This window comes from Syngnathus typhle, unplaced genomic scaffold (genome assembly GCF_033458585.1).
Source record: "Syngnathus typhle isolate RoL2023-S1 ecotype Sweden unplaced genomic scaffold, RoL_Styp_1.0 HiC_scaffold_25, whole genome shotgun sequence".
Taxonomy (NCBI): domain Eukaryota; kingdom Metazoa; phylum Chordata; class Actinopteri; order Syngnathiformes; family Syngnathidae; genus Syngnathus; species Syngnathus typhle.
In genome coordinates this window covers 799,243-804,821 of record NW_026871931.1, presented here as the reverse complement: position 1 = coordinate 804,821, position 5,579 = coordinate 799,243, and positions in this window count along the sequence as shown.

Below are 5,579 nucleotides of genomic sequence, written 5' to 3'. Positions count from 1 at the left end.
TGGCAGTTCTAAAATGAATGTATTCCTCAATGAGAATCTTTAGATATGCCACTTGGTTAGCATGGATCTTGGGTGCACAAATCAAATCCACAATTTCTCGGAGCTTTAAGCATAACTGCCACACCTCATCATCAAATGGATTTTTGATTCTGTCTCCAACCAGAATAGGAAGGAGACGTAAGAGGCACCAGTTTTGAGCAGCATGCCCTCCCAACTTCTCTCCATCAGATTTGACCTCACATGGCTTGTTATTTGAATCACTGCCCAGGTATGTCAACTGAGATATAGTTTGATTCAGTTGACCATAGGTAAAGTGTTTTCCCACTTTCACCAAGTGTTTAATGTACATTGAAAGATCAACTGAAACAACACCTTCAAACAGGTCATGACCCAGACATGGAGGGAGTCCTGGCTGGCAAACATGATAATATTTCAACTGATTAAAAACTGAGTCAAACTTTATTCCATTGGTCATTTCCTGGTTTAATGCTACCTCTGCCACACTCTTTTTGTAACTTTCAATGGTTCTTTTAGGACCAGATTTGGTGGGATCTATGTGGAAAGATTCTCTATCTATGACACAGTACCGGCAAAAATGTCTGCTTTTACTGAAGTTTTCAGTAAACCCACCAATACTGTGTGACCCCAGATTATCTCCAGTAATGGCAATCACAGAGGCTTTTATCTTCTCCCCATCACCATATTCAATTCCACTTTCCTCCATTTGTCTTAAGTCACTGACTAAAGTGGAGAACACTTTTTCTTGTCCAAAAAATTTTAAATCCTCCTCTCTGCACAACATAACAAGCTGCATTGGATCAATGGAAGACCGGTTGTGTGGCGCAATCTCTGCAAGTGTCAAGTACATAGCCAATATTTTGTGTTTTTTTCTGCCCGAGCCCAGCGGGTTCACAACTTCAAACGAATCCTGATACAAGATGATCGACAATGAAGATGGTGATTCTTGCAAAAGTATATTCTCTTTAACGTTTCTACCATCGCTCACATCCTCAAGAACATCAGGAGTAGTTTCTGTGTCAGCTTTAGCTTGCTCTTTAAAAGAGCTCTGACTGATGAGGGATATGATCGTATCCTTGATGGGCACATACTGATAGAACCTTTCCTTGCCTTTAGCATCAATGCCTAAGTACGTCTTTGCTGGCTCAACATACTTAAATTTGCTCTTAAAGAAGGTTTTACGGGTTTGATCTGTTCTAAACACTCCTTCATTGCACATTTTCAGAAGGTTATCTCGTGATAGATCATCAAGGAGCCTCTTAATATCACTTTCAGACACATTCAGCTTTGTTAATTCTTCATGCATCCTAGACAAAAGATAAGTCAAACCAGCGTTGTGGACCTCTTGTGTTTCCTCTATTATGGTCTGGATTGTACTGGCTGGTAGCAGCATTTTAGCCTGCATTCGGAGATAAAACATGGCCAGGTTGTTCGTAAAATCATCTGTGTCCACTTCATCATGTGTGTTATCATTATCATCATCAACAATTGTCTCAAAAGTTTGACCTAGTTCACAGTCTGATGGCGTATTCATGCAGGCACTAGTAGCACTGGTAGAAGTATGGCCACTACATGGAGAACTTACGGTCCTTTTGTGCTTCCGGGTCAAGTGTGAGGAAAAGGATGAGCGGACATGAAAATAGCTTGAACAGTTAGTAAAGGGGCATGACACTTTTTTGCCATCTCGAATATGCCAACGAAGATGTTCACATAAGGTTGAAAAATTTGCTGACATAAAGCTACAACCTTTAACAGTGCAGGTCAAGTCAACTCCATCAATTTGCCTTTCAAGTCCTGGTTTAGCTGTCTTCTTGTGAGAGCGGTACATGTGAACTTTAAGGGCGGCACGTGTGTAAAAAGTGCCAAAGCATTCCGCTACCCCACATGGAAATCTGAAATTAGCTAAATTCCTGTGAATCCTCAAATGAGTAACAAATGCAGGGACTGAAGCTGTGGTGAAATTACAGTACTTGCATGAGTAATTCATTTTGAAGTGATAGTGATGGTCGGCTTACTTTTAGTTTCTGGACGTCGAGGCGTGTGCTTGGTAGTGGAGCCGCCGCCAGAAGAAAAACCCACACGGAGGCAGAAGGTGGAAAACAGGCGGGAAAATTCTCTTCTCGCGCGCGCAGCAGAAAAATATAAAATAACAATACAATACCGACCGTCGTACTGACACTCCTAGTCCTTCAGTAAGGTTTAGGGGGGAAAAAGAGAATCTTGTCCGTTAAAGTGACTGCTATCTCAAGCTAGCTAAGAGATAAGTAACCAGCAGCTAGCTCTGTCTGCCCTCTCTCTCGAGACCGAAAAACGGCGCTCTCTCGGTGCCTTTTCGCTGCCAAACTAAAACAATTTAACACAGACGACGAAAACACATAGAAACACAAAAAAAACCCACCGCAAAACACAAAGCCTTGTGTCGGAAACTTTGTCGGAGCTAGAGGTGCGTGCAACCGCTATGATCGCGATTTGTCCCGTTTACTTTGATGTGATTGACCAATCAAAATCGTTGAACTCTCTTGATTCTCATTGGTTAAATTCATGTCACCCCATGTCAGCCCATCTCCCCCAGTAAAAAAGAAAAGAGAAAAAAACGTAAAGTTGATAATAAAGCAATGCCATGGTGTGTCATTGAGTTAAAAGTCAATGATTATATAATAATTATACGATAATCATTGATTTTATTATGAGATATTTTATATCTAATATATATCTGTATACATACATACATATATATATATCGAAAATACATTCATCAACGACATTGACAATGAAAATATAGTAAGTTACTTTTCTATTTACAGTACTATACTGGCTATTGTGATTTTTTTTACAGTACTGCTTCGACTACTTTGTTTTTCACTGTAATACTTAAACTACTGTGATTTTGTCATGTTTACGCTGTCTAACTGTAACATTTACAGCGATTTACTGTAATAGTTATTCACAGTAAGGTTACTGTGTTAAATACAGTAATCAACTGTGGATCTCACAGCTGGAGGTGGTCATTTCTTCATGCGCAGTGAATAACTCGGCACTCTAAAGCACCCGAGAGCGTTTTTTTCGATGCCAACCTAACCAGAGTGACGGGAGCGGCACAATTCAGAAAAAGCGCTCAGCTCGCCGAGAAAATGCGATTTAAGCAATAAAATTAAAAATGCTTATTAAACATAAACCAAACGTTGGAGGTGGTCATTTCTTCATGCGCAGTGAATAACTCGGCACTCTAAAGCACCCAGGAGCGTTTTTTTCGATGCCAACCTAACCAGAGTGACGGGAGCGGCACAATTCAGAAAAAGCGCTCAGCTCGCCGACAAAATGCGATTTAAGCAATAAAATTACAAATGCTTATAAAACATAAACCAAACGTTGGAGGTTGTCATTTCTTATGCGCAGTGATAAACTCGGCACTCTAAAGCACCCGAGAGCGTTTTTTTCGATGCCAACCTAACCAGAGTGACGGGAGCGGCACAATTCAGAAAAAGTGCTCAGCTCGCCGAGAAAATGCGATTTAAGCAATAAAATTAAAAATGCTTATAAAACATAAACCAAACGTTGGAGGTGGTCATTTCTTCATGCGCAGTGAATAACTCGGCACTCTAAAGCACCCGAGAGCGTTTTTTTCGATGCCAACCTAACCAGAGTGACGGGAGCGGCACAATTCAGAAAAAGTGCTCAGCTCGCCGAGAAAATGCGATTTAAGCAATAAAATAAAAAATTCTTATAAAACATAAACCAAACGTTGGAGGTGGTCATTTCTTCATGCGCAGTAATAAACTCGGCACTCTAAAGCACCCGTGAGCGTTTTTTTCGATGCCAACCTAACCAGAGTGACGGGAGCGGCACAATTCAGAAAAAGCGCTCAGCTCGCCGAGAAAATGCGATTTAAGCAATAAAATTAAAAATGCTTATAAAACATAAACCAAACGTTGGAGGTGGTCATTTCTTCATGCGCAGTGATAAACTCGGCACTCTAAAGCACCCGAGAGCGTTTTTTTCGATGCCAACCTAACCAGAGTGACGGGAGCGGCACAATTCAGAAAAAGTGCTCAGCTCGCCGAGAAAATGCGATTTAAGCAATAAAATTAAAAATGCTTATAAAACATAAACCAAACGTTGGAGGTGGTCATTTCTTCATGCGCAGTGATAAACTCGGCACTCTAAAGCACCCGAGAGCGTTTTTTTCGATGCCAACCTAACCAGAGTGACGGGAGCGGCACAATTCAGAAAAAGCGCTCAGCTCGCCGAGAAAATGCGATTTAAGCAATAAAATTAAAAATGCTTATAAAACATAAACCAAACGTTGGAGGTGGTCATTTCTTCATGCGCAGTGATAAACTCGGCACTCTAAAGCACCCGAGAGCGTTTTTTTCGATGCCAACCTAACCAGAGTGACGGGAGCGGCACAATTCAGAAAAAGTGCTCAGCTCGCCGAGAAAATGCGATTCAAGCAATAAAATTAAAAATGCTTATTAAACATAAACCAAACGTTGGAGGTGGTCATTTCTTCATGCGCAGTGAATGACTCGGCACTCTAAAGCACCCGAGAGCGTTTTTTTCGATGCCAACCTAACCAGAGTGACGGGAGCGGCACAATTCAGAAAAAGTGCTCAGCTCGCCGAGAAAATGCGATTTAAGCAATAAAATTAAAAATGCTTATAAAACATAAACCAAACGTTGGAGGTGGTCATTTCTTAATGCGCAGTAATAAACTCGGCACTCTAAAGCACCCGAGAGCGTTTTTTTCGATGCCAACCTAACCAGAGTGACGGGAGCGGCACAATTCAGAAAAAGTGCTCAGCTCGCCGAGAAAATGCGATTTAAGCAATAAAATTAAAAATGCTTATAAAACATAAACCAAACGTTGGAGGTGGTCATTTCTTAATGCGCAGTAATAAACTCGGCACTCTAAAGCACCCGAGAGCGTTTTTTTCGATGCCAACCTAACCAGAGTGACGGGAGCGGCACAATTCAGAAAAAGTGCTCAGCTCGCCGAGAAAATGCGATTTAAGCAATAAAATTAAAAATGCTTATTAAACATAAACCAAACGTTGGAGGTGGTCATTTCTTCATGCGCAGTGAATAACTCGGCACTCTAAAGCACCCGATAGCGTTTTTTTCGATGCCAACCTAACCAGAGTGACGGGAGCGGCACAATTCAGAAAAAGCGCTCAGCTCGCCGAGAAAATGCGATTTAAGCAATAAAATTAAAAATGCTTATAAAACATAAACCAAACGTTGGAGGTGGTCATTTCTTAATGCGCAGTAATAAACTAGGCACTCTAAAGCACCCGAGAGCGTTTTTTTCGATGCCAACCTAACCAGAGTGACGGGAGCGGCAGAATTCAGAAAAAGTGCTCAGCTCGCCGAGAAAATGCGATTTAAGCAATAAAATTAAAAATGCTTATTAAACATAAACCAAACGTTGGAGGTTGTCATTTCTTCATGCGCAGTGAATAACTCGGCACTCTAAAGCACCCGAGAGCGTTTTTTTCGATGCCAACCTAACCAGAGTGACGGGAGCGGCACAATTCAGAAAAAGCGCTCAGCTCGCCGAGAAA